The 15,720-nt window shown below is 38.4% G+C and overlaps 1 long non-coding RNA gene across 1 annotated transcript; it reads right to left on the reverse strand.

Moving 5' to 3' along the window:
* Window positions 1–1,669: 1,669 nt before the first annotated feature.
* LOC124076367 (uncharacterized) lies at window positions 1,670–15,703 on the reverse strand. The gene is made up of 2 exons (XR_009226492.1): window positions 3,154–15,703; window positions 1,670–2,543 (listed from the first exon to the last, which is right to left on the reverse strand). It is a non-coding gene; the product is annotated as an uncharacterized LOC124076367 (long non-coding RNA).
* Between the last annotated feature and the right edge of the window lie 17 nt (window positions 15,704–15,720).

The raw sequence follows: 15,720 nt of genomic DNA on the forward strand, positions 1-15,720 counted from the left end.
TAACACCTGATGGATGAGGGCTGCTGCAGAATGACGGACGAATCCAGAGCAGAGGCTTAAGATAGTCAGGTAGCCTCTATGTGAAAACAACTTCTGGTTATTTGGGGAGTTTTTCTTTTTCTCTCTATAGTTTCTTTTACCAGTATTACCAAAGCATTATCATCAATATAAAAAAATAATAATAATAATAATTAAAAGGCTGGGAATGAGGGTTGAGGCTGAGACTCAGTGGTGGCACACTTGCTTGGCATGGGTGAGGCACTGGGTTCCATTCTCAGCACCACGTATAAATAAGTAAAATAAAGGTCTATCAACAAGTAAAAACTATATACATATTTTAAAAAAGGCTGCAGATGTGGTTCAGTGGTTAAGCCTTCCTAGGTTCAATTCCTAGCACCAAAAGAAAAGAAAAAGAAACACCAACTACAGAGTCAACTACAACTCCTGGGGAAAGGGAGAGCCCGATTTGCACACATCAACATACAACATACAAAATGTTCAATTTTCAACAAAAATTGCCAAGTATGCAGAGAAACTATGGCTAAAAGTAATCAATAGAAACTGCCCTGAAAAAACATAAGAGCATTATGTTAAGTAAAAGAAGCCAAACTCACAAATTCAAAGAGAGTATGTTTTCTCTCATATATGAAAGCTAGAGAACACAGGAAAAAACACTGCAAGGAAGGATCCTCTGAAAACAGAAGCGAGACTAGCAGAGGAAGGGGACCAGAAGAAGGGAGGAGGGGACTGAAAGGGAGCAATAAAATTAATTTATTAAATCTATTAATTTATTTATTATGTTGTGTTCATGCATAACAGTAAATCCCACTATTATGTATAATGATAATGCACTGAAATTTTTTAAAACTAAAATAGAAAAGGAAAAAAAAACTGTCCTTGAGGAAACCCAGATGTTGGACTTACTAGACAAAGCAGTGAAATAATTGATTTTATACATGTTCAAAGATCTGAAATAAAGCATGCATAAAGGAATAAAGGTGACAATTTTGGAGGACATTAGTAAAAACAAAGTATAAAAAAGAATCAGGCAGAAATTCTGAAAGTTGAACCATATAGTAACTAAAATGAAAAATTCACCAGAGGAGCTCAAAAGTAGATTTGAGCAAGCAGAAGGGGAAGAAACAGTGAACTTTAAGATAGTTTAATACAATGTTAATATGTATATAGTATAATAAGTAGTGATACATATTGCTGTATATAATGTAACAATACACATTATGTATTATATAGTACATTTTATTATATATGTAGTAAAAGAAATGACAAGGGAAAGAAAATGATACATTAGAAAATATTGACAACACAAAAGAGGACAGTAACAGAAACTGAACAAAAAAAAATTACTCCATGCTAATAAATAGCCAAAGGAAAGCTAGAGTGACTATGTTGATATCAAAGTCTAGCCAAAAGTTGCTGTTTTAACCCTTTTTTAAATGTACAGTAAGGCAGCATTAATTACATTCATAATATTGTACAACTACCTCCTGTATTTCTAAAACTTTTCTTCACCCCAAAGAGAAATTCTGCAATGATTAAAAAATAATTCCCCATTTCCCTCTCCCCTCTGTCCCTGGTAACCTCTAATCTACTCTGGCTTTATGAATTGGTCTCTTATAAGTATTTCATATAAATGAAACTACAGGAAAAATAGAATTTAAGCCAAAATTTATTCATGAAAAGACAAAGGAGGGCACTATACAATGAAAAAAGATGAACAAAATAATTTATAACATGAATACACCTAAAAACAGAGCCCCAACATACATGGAGCAAAACCTGACAGAATCAAAGAGAAATGAACTATAGTAGTTGGAGACTTCAGTCCCTTTTCAATAATGAATACAAGATCAGCAAAGATACTGTTGATTTGAGCAAATTTGTAAACCAACTAGACCTAACATTCCATACATAATGACTGAAAGACTTGTTAAGATGCCACTGGTTCCTAAATTAACCTATAGATTCAATGCAACCCCTGTAACAAATCCCAACTATCTTTTTTTCTTTCTGTGCAGAAATTGAAAAATCATTCCCAAAATTCATATGGGAATGCAAGGGAAACATAATAGCTAAAACAATTTTGTAAAGAATGAAGTTCAAAGTTATTTCCTGATTTCCAAACTTACTTTTTCAAGGCTACAGTAGTCAAGACAGTGTGGTACTGACATGAGGATTAATCGAGAGGAATCTTGCATCCAGACATAAATTTATATGACTATGATTAGTTCGTATTTGACAAAAGTGCCAAGATCAAGGATGTCCCCATGATGACTTCTGGGACAACCATGTGGCCTTTAAGCCACCAATGATTCTCAGGCCTCTCAGAGATTGTTCCATGCTCTGTGAAAGCCCCTCCAAACTCTAATCCCAGGAGTTCTCAGCGCATCTCAGCATGTCAGTTAAATCATACTAAAATAAACACTTGCTTCATGTGAGGTGGACATGCACAGTCCTTCACCTTGAGAAGGGCGGCTGGTCCTTTCCACTAGTGTACAAAATAAATTGAGAATCCTGTGAGTTCTCTAATTGAAACAAGGGAAAAAAACCCACAATGAGTATGCTGTAGTAGAAACAGGATTTTAATATAATAATCAAGTCTAACATTTACTATTTACAACAAATATTGCCCCATGCATATCAGTAAACATTTATTTTGCTTTTCATGCAAATATTTAGTTGCTCTCTAAATCATCATTCCCTCTGAAACCCTCAGTCTCCTGTGGGTAAAGCCCATCTGCATAAAGCCTAGGACGCAGTGGTGAATGGCACTTTCTATGGCATGAGATTCAACATTGGTGCTGTCCTCAAGGGCAGTTAAGGAGTATGGTCCCTAAAAAGGATTCTCTCTTTGCTCCTGGGGAAGTCTGGGCATAGATGGGTGAGACATTCATGAGGAGGGAATCTTTGGTGGAGATGGAGAAAGCAGTCCATAGTAGTAAGAGGAGGGGAGAAGAGCCAGGGAAGTTCCCAGGCCAGTGTCTGAGGGCACCAGGAGAGAACTGCAGCAGGAGTCAGAGCTGCTGGGTGGGGTACTTTGGGTTGCCCAAGGGCAGTGAACTACACCTGGAAAGGTCATCCCAGGCAGTGACTATCACATAGGGAGGTATTAGAAATGTGCAGGGAGGCCAGTACCTGAGGCAGGCAGGATGTCATGCCCATTGGCAGCACTTCTTAGCAACAAGCAGCTAGTCCTCTGGTTCCAGAGGGCAAAAGGCACCTAGGCAGTGAGTGGTCCAGGGAGGCCAGTTCAGCCTGCTGAATAGCAGGGGTTAGTTAAAACCACATCAGGGGAGGATATATATGGGTCAAACTATATTCTGGGCTGCCATGTGGGCAAAAGAAGCGTGCTTAACTTGGTTACTCTAGTCTGAAAGTGTTTGACCATTAGCCAGGCAGACCCCAAGTAGATGTTCTTAGAAGATGCCCTTGGCTATCTTGAGCCACCTTTACCTCAAGCTGGCTCTGTGCTGGACATTTAGCCACTAAGTGAAGGTCTACTTTTTCAAGATGAAATCATAGGTGGTGATAGAGTTCATGGCATAGAACATATTGGTGTCTTTAGGGATCTTAAGCTCTGGTGGGACAGAGACAGAGGGATAGTCAGTGATATTTATGGGGACTGAGTAGGACAACCCCCACTACCCAGAACAGGCCTGGGCAACAGACCTGAAATTCCTTCAATCCAGCTCCAGTACTACCAGGGACCACTCTCAATGGCTCCTGCCTGAGGACAGACTGTGCTGGGATCCTAGACACACCTAACACCTCTTCTTTAACAAAGGTCTTAAACTTGAGCATGTCCCAGATCAGCCTGGAGCTGATAAGGGCACACTACTACGATATGGATCTGTAGTGTCCCACCAAGGCTCATGTGTTCACAGGAGGGGCTTTGGAGAAGGGATTAGACGGTAAAGGGTCTGACTTCATCAGTGGATTAATCCATTGATAGCGGATGTACTACTAAGTGGTGGTGGAAACTGAAGGCAGGTGGGGCATGATTGGAGGAAGTATGTTGGGGGGGGGGGTGGCATGCCCTTGAGACTATATCTTGTTTTGGACCCTTCCCTGCCCTTCCTCGCTCAATTGCGCACGCTCTCGCTTACTCGTTCTCTCTCTCTCTCTCTCTCTCTCTCTCTCTCTCTCTCTCTCTCTCTCTCTGTTTTCTGGCTGCTATGAGTTGAATAAAAATTTAAAAATAAAAGAAAGATTTTCAATATGTGAAACTACAAAGGGCCTGAATATGAAAGCCCAAGAAAATATGTCATCTGAGAAATAGTTAAGGTATAACACAGCTCCCCAGGTTTTAGCCCTAGAGTAAGGCTCTCCAAAAATAAAAAAATAAATTGACCAAGAGATCCAAAGTCCTGTACCCAAGTTCCCCTTTTCCTATAAGGATTCCTCACTCTCCTTCTCACTGCCACAACCACAGTGCTCCCAAGGACTTGCTCCATCCCTTCTCAGAACTGGCTCAGTTACCAAAACTTGTCCATTGTGTCTCCTAATTACAGCTAAGGAAAAATCTCCCCCCCAAAATTTTTTTAATAAATAAGGAAAACACATAAAACAGAAAAGAAAGGCCAGCCTACACAGATGTTTGTTCCTACAGTATTAATTTTGAGGGTCCCAGCCTACTCCAGTAGCAACACTGTAATCCCAGATTCCTTCAGCTCCCAGCTCCCTGTCTATTCACCAGCTGAGCAATCTCATTTCTATCAAAAGAGGTGCTTCTTTCCTCCATTCAAAGCCATGAATGTATTGCTAACCTACTTACACCTCATGCCACTACTTTCCATTCTAGCCTATTATTGATTTAGTTCAGTCAACAAATATTTACTAAATTCTATTTTATGCCAAGCATTGTCCTAGGCCCTGGAGTTGTTACCATGAACAAAAAAATGACAGGAATACTTTCTCTTATTGATCTATTTTACACCATAGAAGACATCAAGCGCTGAACTAGGGAATATCATGCTAAGCGAAATAAGCCAATCCGAAAAAACCAAAGGCCAAATGTTTTCTCTGATAAGCAGATGCTGATCCCTAGTAGGGTGGTGGGTAGGGAAGATTGAAGGAACTTTGGATTGTGCAGAGGGGAGTGAGAGGAGGGGTAGGGGAGTGGGGATGGGAAGGACGGTAGAATGACAGACATTATTATCCTATATACTTGTATGATTACACTACTGGTGTGACTCAGCACCATGTAGGGCCAGAGGAATGAGAAGTTATGCTCCATTTGTGTACAATGTATCACAATGCATCTACTGTCATGTATAACTAATCAAAATAAATTTTTTTAAAAGAAAACATCAAGTGCTTGCACATGGCAATAGTAAGCTTTGTTTTGGAATTTTTTGTTTCAGTTTTTTACATATGTGTGTATACTTGTGTGCATACTTGAGTAATGATGTCAAATAAATGTATTCAATATTGTGGACCAAGGCTTAAAAATACACAAACCATGGAGCTGGGGTTGTGGCTCAGTGGTAGAGTGCTTGCCTAGCATGTGTGAGGCACTGATTTTGATTCTCAGCACCACATATAAATAAATGAACAAAATAAGGGCCCATCAATGTCTAAAAAATATTTTAAAAAATATACAAACCAGTGAAATAGAGAATGCAAGGAGTAAGGTAGCATTGAAATACTAAGTAGGATGCTCAAGGAAAGCCTTGAGGAGATGACATTTCAGGAAAGCCTTGAAGGAGGTGTGGGGTGAGCAAGGAAAGCACCTGAGGAAAAGTCATCCAGCAGAAAGAGCAGCAAGGGAGGATGGGCAGGAGAAGAGATAAGAGTTAAATCTGGAGAGGTAACTGGGAGGTGGACCATGTAGGGCCTTGTAAACCACCACTAGGACTTTGGATTATGATATAGCACATTGGTGGGACAGTGGGTGGCATTTTAATAGTCTGTAGATTGAATACTAATAGTATCAATGTTGATTTTCTGATTTTAATTATTATGATTATGTAAAGTATTTTCTTATTTTGAGGAAATGTACTGAAGTATTTAGGGATAAACGAACATGATGTCTACAATTTGCTCTCCATATTTTAGAAAAAAAATGTATGTTATTCAGACACTGAGCAAGAATGATAAAGCATATTGTTAATTTGGGTAAAAGGTGTACAGTCCTTTATTGTTTTTGCAACTTTTCTCTTAAATCTGAGGACTAAGTGGATTATAGAGTAGGAAGAAAGACCTTCCACTGGGGCCAACAACCAGCAGTTTGCTCCTGGTCCTGCCTCTGACAGCTTCTTATTTTGCCCCAAACCATTCAGGCATTACCACTGCTGCTCTTTGGCATCATCATCTCTGTTTGCTTAGAGGCATATTTTTCTGAATCTTAGCCTTAGAATTGGTTTTATATGCCTTTTTAGGATAAAATTTCTATGGGGTACATTATTTTAATCTCTAACTCACAGCATATGCTGAACATGACCTAATTTGGAAATGGAGTCTTTACAGAGGGAAGTTATTATATGTTCAACAGATGGACCCTGATCCAATATAACTGGGAGAAAAGGGGAGAGATTTGGCTACAGAAATACATAAATTTGGCATACGGGAAGATACCCATTTCTAAGCCAAGGACAGATCCTTCCCTCAGAGTCTCTGAACAAACCCTGTCTGCCAAGTGCTTTGGGCTTTTGGTCTCCAGAACAATAATATCTGTGATCTAAACTACTAGTGATTTAAATCTATGGTGATTTCTTATAGAAGCCTTAGAAAACTAATAATCCTTTAACCTGATACAATGAACACAAAGAAGCCCATCCTGACTTAAAGTAGAAATCAGAATTTACCACTATGAACATATAAGAATCATGGACATTGGACTGGGGTAGTAGCTCAGTGGTAGAGTGCTTGCCTAGCATGCATGAGGCACTGGGTTTGATCTTTAGCATCACATAAAAATAAATAAATAAATAAAAGTATTGCATCCATGTACAACTAAAAAAAAATTTAAAAGAATCATGGACATTTGTGTTCAAAATTGTTATACTATTTTACTTAAGAAATTAAAACATAATGTGTGTTGGCAGGAGCATGTTCATGTGACTCTATAGTATAATACCTGATAGCTAATTTTTTTTTTTTTTGTCATGAAAAAGATAGCATTGTACTGAGGGTCAGAAATCCTTAGTTCTGGTACTATCTCTGCTACTGACTACTTTAGGACCTTTAGCAAGTACCATAAATTCTGGCCTCAGTTTCTTATGAGGTATAAAGAGCAAAGGGTTATAGCAGAATAACTATACCCACTTCTATTCTAAGCATTATATATATTAAAAGTAAATTGAGCTAGGCATGGTGGCAAAATAAAAATAAAAAGGGCTGGGATGTGAGTATTAAAGCACCTCTGGGTTCAATCTCCTACCAAAAAAAAAAAAAAATCAACTGAAATATGTGATGTGGGTTTTAGCCACACTGGTCATTAATAATGTACTTCTTCCAGGCCAATGTTGAGTTATAACTGAAATTGAAAAGAGCCAAGGATTGAATTTTCTAAATAAAGTTTACCACTATACTAACAATAAAGAAAAAAGATTGGATGTCTCGCTGGCCCCTCACTAAGCAACAGATTTTTTTTTTTTTGTACTACAGATTGAACCCAGGGGCTCTTAACCAATGAGCCACATCACCAGTCCTTTTTATTTTTCATTTTGAGACATGGTCTTACTAAACTGCTTAGGGCCTCACTAAGTTGTTGAAGCTGGCTTTGAAATTGTGATTCTTCTGCCTCTGCCTCCAAAGTTGCTGGGATTACAGGTTGTATCACTGTGTCCAGCAATAGGTGCATTTTAATGGAATGGTGGCACCACGCCCAACTGGTAGATAGTTTTACATGGGCAGGGCCTTGTAATATCCTCAATTTATATTATGGGAGGAGTGAGTGATAGTTAACATAAAGCAGTCTCCATCTGGTATACAATGTATGCAGTAACACAGCACATAATATTGACAAACTCATTGTCCCTATTTTCTGCTTCTATAATAAATTCAAGGTGATTTTTATTTTCTTTTTGAGATTTTCCTGATATTCTTCAATGAACCTGTGTTACTTTTAAAATTGGAAAAGAACATACTCATTGAACAAGTCATGAATTGACTCATCAAGCTACCATACATTCTAAAAACATGAACTAATCTGCAGTCCACAGGATGTGAAATATAAAGATTTTTTTCTAAAATCAAAATAAGCTCTTTGCAATTGGTTTAAGAATATTGGGACATCTCAGAATGCTCACAATTTGTAAATATTCTTTAAAGTACAAAAGATAATAAATACTTTTAGGAGATTTCTGCACTCACCATAAACTAGTAAGGTAAGAAATACAAGATTTTTAAAATATTTTTTAGTTGTAGAGGGACATAATACCTTTGTTTTATTTATTTATTTATTTTTTAATGTGGTGCTGCGGATTGAACCCAGTGCCTCACATGTGCTAGGCAAGTACTCTACCACTGAGCTACAACCTAGTCCCAAGATTTTTTTTTTCCTTAAGAACAACAACAGGGGGCTGTAGTTGTGGCTCAGTAGTAGATCGCTCACCTAGCATGTGTGAAGCATTGGCTTCGATCCTCAACACCACATTAAAAAATAAATAAATAAATAAATAAATATATTGTGTCCATCTACAACTAAAAGACTTTCTTAAAAATAAAAAAAAAAGAACAAAGAGGCCATCCCATGGTCAAGGACATTATGCCTGCCTCCACCATTTCAGAGGAAAAAAAATCCCTGTACAATAACAACTTGATGGTGAAGTTGTGGTGAAACAGAGTGGTTGTGAGGCAGCTGGGGTGTTAGGAGTACATGGACCCTCATCTCCCAGGGACCCCCCAGAAGGTGCTGCTCTGCCTGCCATAGCAACTCATGGACAGCTTTACTCAAGCCAATGCAAGGGAGGAGTGGATGAGGGGAGGAAGGACAAAAGAAAAAAAGGCTCTCTTAGGCTTCAAGTGTGAAAAAGACAGAGTTCTGTGAGAACATCAGTTCTGGAGTAATTCATGGAGCTGCAATCCTAGAATGTAGCGGTTTCTGACTGTGTTTAAGAAACTTTTACAGGTTTGGGATGAACACAAAACCTACTTAACTGGCTCTTTTATTGCAAGTGATTTCAAGTTGCTCATCAAAATAGGAATCTACCCTAAGTTTCTTTGGCAGTAGAGTGAAATAATTTGGGCCATAAAAAAGTAGCATATACTTGGGATTTCTTAGAGATCTTGTGTATGAATATATTTTATACACATACATGCTAAAACACATTATAGATTTTACATATATGTGTACACACACACACACTCGTGCACACTGTTTACTCCAACTTCACTGTGTTCCTTGGTCCACTGTAGAGAAACTTCAAAAAATCAAAGCATTTTGATTTTTCCTATCACCACTCACCTCAGAAGCAGTGAACAGAAGAGCTAAGTTGGGGGGCAGCAACAATGATTTTCTTCTTCAGTCTTACAGATGATGCTGCTTCCCCTCAATTATAAGGAATAAAATTGGAAGAGACTGAGAAATTAAAGTTGAAAACAGTGGGATAAATAAATTTATCAGTGCTGAATAAATTTCCAATTCAGCCCAGTCTGTATATATGTGCTTTAATTGCTTTATCTGAACCTGTCAGGTTAAAGCAACAATGCTTAAAAATATTCTAAACCCAGTCAAGGAATGATTGCTAATGTTGGGACAACATGATGAATCATTTCAATTAGCACAATAAGGAAGCTAGTTGTAAATACATAATTAGGGCTCTTTGATGAGCAGAAATGAGCTTCAGTAGAAAAGAATGGAGGTTAAAGCAGCAACGTCTAAGGTTCCATCTAATCTTGGGAGTTAAAGGTCTATGTGAAAGAACACCGTCAACTCCGGAACCAAAGTAAAGAGGATCTTTCCCAAAAGCCAAGAATGGGACAATCTGAACAATGGGAAAGGTAAGAGCTACAATAGACTGAAATTCTTCAAATATTTTTAGATCCATGGCTGATTCTAGGAAAAAAATAATTGGTCACTTTAGGAGGATTATTTTAAAATCCACTGCTTTGAAAACTAGTAAGTATAGTGAGACTCAAACATTGAACTTATGAGACTAAAAATGTTAAGTGAAGGGAAATTTCTTCTTGAAGAAGTATATCAGGGCTGAGGCAGTTGCTCAGTGATACAGCTCTTGCCTCTAACATGTGAGGCACTGGATTCAATCCTCAGCACCACATTAAAAAAAAAAAAAGATATTGTGTCTATCCACAACTAAAAAAAAATATATTTAAAAAGAGTACCTCTGCTTGTGCTGGGGTTGTGTCTCAGCAGTAGAGTACTCACCTAGCAAGTGCGGGGCGCTGGGTTCAATCCTCAACACCACATAAAAATAAAATAAAGATGTTGTGTCCACCGAAAACTAAAAAATAAATATTAAAAAATTCTCTCTCTCTCTCTCTCTTTAAAAAAATAAATAAATAAGTAAAAGGTATTGTGTCCAACCACAACTAAAAAATATTTTTTAAAAAAAGTACCTCACAAACAACAATAAGTGTTGTCGAGAATGTGGGGGAAAAGATGCACTCATACATTGCTGGTGTGACTGCAAATTGGTGCAGCCAATATGGAAAGCAGATGGAGATTCCTTGGAAATCTGGGAATGGAACCACCATTTGACCCAGCTATCCCTCTCCTTGGACTATACCCAAGGATTTAAAAACAGCATCCTACAGGGACACAGCCACATCAATGTTTACAGCAGCACAATTCACAATAGCTAAACTGTGGAACCAACCTAGATGCCCTTCAGTAGATGAATGGATTAAAAAAATGTAGCATATATACACAATGGAATATTACTCAGCAATAAAGAGAATAAAATCATGGCACTGGGCTAGGGATGTGGCTCAAGCAGTAGCGCGCTCTCCTGGCGTGCATGTGGCCTGGGTTCGATCCTCAGCACCACATACAAATAAAGATGTTGTGTCTGCCGAAAACTAAAAAAAAAAATAAATATTAAAAAACTCTCTCTCTCTCTCTCTCTCTCTCTCTCTCTCTTTAAAAAAATCATGGCATTTGCAGGTAAATGGATGGCACTAGAGAAGATAATGCTAAGTGAAGTTAGCCAATCCCACAAATGCCAAGTGTTTTCTCTGATATAAGGAGAATGACTCATAGTACGGTAGGGAGAGGGAGCATGGGAGGAATAGATGAATTCTACATAGGGAAGAGGGCTGGGAGGGAAAGAGAGGGGGCAGGGGATTAGCAAGGACATCATTATTCAAAGTACAAGTATGAAGACACGAATTGTTGTCAACATATTTTATATACAACCAGAGATATGAAAAATTGTGCTGTATATATGTAATAAGAATTGTAATGCATTCTGCCATCATTTACTTTTTAAAAATTAGTTAAAAATTAAAAATAAATAATCAAAACAGTACCTCAGCTAATAAACAACAATAGAATCATAATATCACCATTTTTTAACTCCTAATGTATTAATGGATCCAAGAAATGATCATCAATCACTGCCAACATCACAAGATTGGACAGATTTTGTACATCTCTTAATGGAATTACATTACCTATGAACTATTCACATGTGTGTATGCATATAAAAATACAAACCAGAGTTTGATCAAATCTTTAAATTTAACTAGTAATTTATAGAAAACATAGACAAAGAGAATGATAAATGAGAACACAGGGATTCAATCAGCAAAACCCAACTGTAAGAAACTCTTCAGGAAAAATGACTCAATGGCTTTAAGAACTGCAAGGAAAAGTAGACAGAGGGGGAACCTTCTGATTGAAGACTTAGGTGAATTCAATTGCAATGTACAGGCCTTCTTAAAATCTGAATCAAACAACCAACTCTGCCAGGCACCCATGATACACAACTGTAATCCCAGTGGCTCGAGAGGCTGAGGCAGAAGGATTGTGAGTTCAAAGCCAATCTCAGCAACTTAGCAAGATCCTGTCTCTAAATAAAATATAAAAAGGGCTGGGGATGTGGCTCAGTGGTTAAATGCCCCTGAGTTCAGTCTCCAGTATCCAAAATAATAATAATAATAATAATAATAATAATAATAATAATCAACTCTAAAAATGTGTTAAGAAAATCTGGCAAATATAAACACTGATTTGGTATGTAGTAATATTAAGAATTCACTGTTATTTGCTACTCAGAGGTTGAAGCATGAGGATTACAAGCTCAAGGCAAAAATGGCATTTTACTGAAGTCATGTCTCAAAATTTTTAAAAAGGGCTGCAGATGTAGCTCAGGGATAAAATGCTACCTGGCATAGCCCTGACTTCAATCAATCTCCAGTACTGAAGAACAACAACGAAATAACCTTACCATTATTTGTGTGACAATGCTGTTGTTCTACTTTTCTATGTGTACGTGAATAATTTCTTAGGCTTATTTCAAAATAATATGGAAAATTAGAGGAGTAGTAGATATGGATAGAAGCAAAACAAGCATGGTCACATGTTGTCAATTATTGAAGTTATATGATGAATACACATGGGTGTACATGTTTGTAACTCCTAATGAATTAATGGATCCAAGAAATGATCATCAATCACTGCCAACATCATAAGATGACAGATTTTGTACATCTCTTAATGGAATTCCATTACCTATGAACTATTCGCATGTGTATATGAATATAAAAACACAAACCAGATAGATAGCTATGGCTGGATGAATGGGTAGACAGACAGATAAATGAAAGGATATGGCCATCTCCCTGGCCATGTTACCACAGTGGAGCAAGGGGTCTATATAAGACCAAAACTTTTAGAGTGACACTTCAAAGGCTCATGTGTAGATGGGCATGGTGGCTCATTCTGTAATCCCAATGGCTCAGGAGGCTGAGGCAAGAGAACTGCAAGTTCAAAGCCAGCCTCAATAACTTAGTGAGGCCCTAAGCAACTTAACAAGACCCTGTATCAAAATTTAAAAGGAGGGGGCTGGAGATATGGTTCCGTGGTTGAACACCCTTGGGTTTAACCCCTGATACCAAAAAAAAAAAAAAAAAAGACTTATATATAATGAGAACATCACCTAAGAGTACAAAAAAGTAGGAGTAAGTCACATAGTGCATCAAAGGGAGTATGATAAAAATAGAAGCATTTTCAGGAGTGTAGACTGAGCAAAACATTTTTCACCATTCCTGCACTTAATTTTCATGAAAGACATAAGGGTGCTTAAATTGAAGATTCATGGGGTTCATAAAAGGGCACACACACACACACACAAAAAAAAAAAACCCTACAACTAACATAATCAACGGTGAAAGACTGCTTTTCTCCAGAGATTAGATCAAGGCAAGAATGTATGCTTACCCTCCCATTCAACACAGTACCGGAAGTGTAAGCCTATGCTATAAAAAAAGACATCCCTATTGAAAAGGAATAAGTACAATTGTCCCTCTTCACAGATTACATGATTAACAATAATAACCTTCAGATACAGGAAAATCTACAAAGCAACAGGACACTGAGTCAACTGATAGGGCCCTCCCACAAGATCACTTTGGCTTCCTTCCTCCATTCTGACCCTTTCTGTCAGTTGAATCAGTTTTTGATCTCCACAAGAAACCAGGTATGATGGTAAAAAAGAAAATCCAAGAGAAAAATCTCCCACAAAAATGTCCTACAACTAATAAGTGAGTTTAGCAAGGTCACAGGATACACATTGTTAAAACCAATTCTGCCCGGAATTCTCACATTTTTGTACATTTTTCCAAGCAGAGAAACCTTCAGATTTTTACGTGAACTATTCAGGATGTTGTACAACTAAAATATATGGTATTACAAATGAGGATAATAGAGATTTTAACAGGTCATGGACATTAGAAGCTTATTTGGTTGGTCCCCAAACAGTCACCACTCAGCTCTAAAAAAAATGTAACATGTCTTGTTTACTGATATGAAGCCACTCTTTCTTTCTGCCCCATGGATTCCTCCTTCCTCCTCTATTCTCTCTGTTCTTCTGCTTTAAAAAGTGATTTAGGGAGCTGGGGTTGTGGCTCAGTGGTAGAGTGCTTGCCTAGCACATGCAAGGTGCTGGGTTCGATCCTCAGCACTACATAAAAATAAATAAAAGTAATTTAGATTTGGGCAGAGGTCTATCTGAAAAGGGAATATAAGCCCATTTGCACCAATATGCAGGAGAACTTGACAAGTAAGGGACTCAAATTTTTATGACTCCGTTGGAAAGACATCTAAGTGACCATCCTACCTGGTTTCTTTTGGGAATGGAAAACTCAAACTCAACTAAGAGGTCAGGAAGGATTCATAGGCAGGAGGGAAGGTAAGTGACCTTGTGGGAGGGCCCTTTCAGTTGATTCTAGGTACTGCTGTTTTGTTGTTTTTCCTGTGTCTGGATATAGGAACCTCTAGGTTATATACTTGTACTTCTTTATCCCATGTCAATGGAAGAGTCAGAATTCTGTTCTTCTGATTTTTTTCTATGTCAAATAGTTAATAGATTAAATTAAGTATTCAGGTAGTGCCTACTACATAAAAGGCAACATACTTGTGCAGATAAAGGGAGAACAAATTCCAATTTTTCCCTAAGGCTATTGAATACTTTCTGCCAAACAATTTATTCACTCTTCTTTAATAGCTTTTGCTACCATGAAAACATTAAAAATTTTTGCAACTCTTAGGAGTCAGTTTTCCAAATTGTGGTTTTGAGATTATTTTTCTAGTCTCATAAGGAAGTTACTCATCTTACACACTGCACAAAGTCCAACTTTATGGTCATTTTCTCAAGCCATCTCATTATTGAGAGATTTTTTTTCCCCACTTTGGAAAAATCCTTCCCCAAATATTTTGTACACTGTTACAAGTAACAGCAAACCCTGAAGCCCACTGTCTCACTTAGTAAAAGGAATTATTGACTCAATGTGATGGTCTCGGCCCTGTCTTTTTCCTCCTATCAATTTTGTCCTCCGGCTACTTTCTATTATGGTGGCAAATCTGCCAGCAGGAATCAGAGATGTATGTTTCTTCAATTATATCCAAAGTGAAAAAAAAAAAAATCATCACTAAGTCAAAACATTAAACAGAAGCCCCAAACCTCACTGCTTGTATACACTGTAGTATGTCATCCCTGAACTAACCAAACACTAGGGCTGCTACACACTGTTAGAAGAGGAAGAGCAGATGATAGAGAGAGCATCCTAAAGCCTCCAGTGGTCATTCTCTCTTCTAGTTGGCACTTCCTTTAGCTGATAGATTCAGCCACCATTTATTTGTGCGCCGCCTCTTGGCATTCTTTCGGCCATTTCAAACCACAGGGAAATGAGTCGTCGTTCCAGGTGACCTTATTAATTGCAGTGTAATGGGAAGCGCTAATGGAAGGTCAGGGTGACAGCAAACTCTTCAGTAGTTAAGCAGGAAGGCTTGTGGGGGGCACAGTAGGAGCTCGGGTGATCCCACAAGCAAATCTTAGCGGGCTGCCTGTGAAGTGGGGTCCCAGGCTTTCTTCTGGTAATCTCCCCTCGCACGGACCCCATCACCAACAGAAAGGAGTCACAGAACTCAGACCTACCGAGTTCGCGACCCGCAGGCCCGGGACCCAGCCGAGTGAAGCGCACACCCGACGGCACCTCGGTTCAGTCGGCCACGCTGGCCCCAGACCCGGCTGCGGAGCCCAGGGAACAGCCTCCGCAGCCGAGAGGCGGAAGCGGAAG

Source organism: Marmota monax, unplaced genomic scaffold (assembly GCF_021218885.2).
Source record: "Marmota monax isolate L192 unplaced genomic scaffold, Marmota_monax_Labrador192_F-V1.1 WCK01_AAM20220418_F8-fsc00204, whole genome shotgun sequence".
In the NCBI taxonomy this organism is placed as follows: Eukaryota; Metazoa; Chordata; class Mammalia; order Rodentia; family Sciuridae; genus Marmota; species Marmota monax.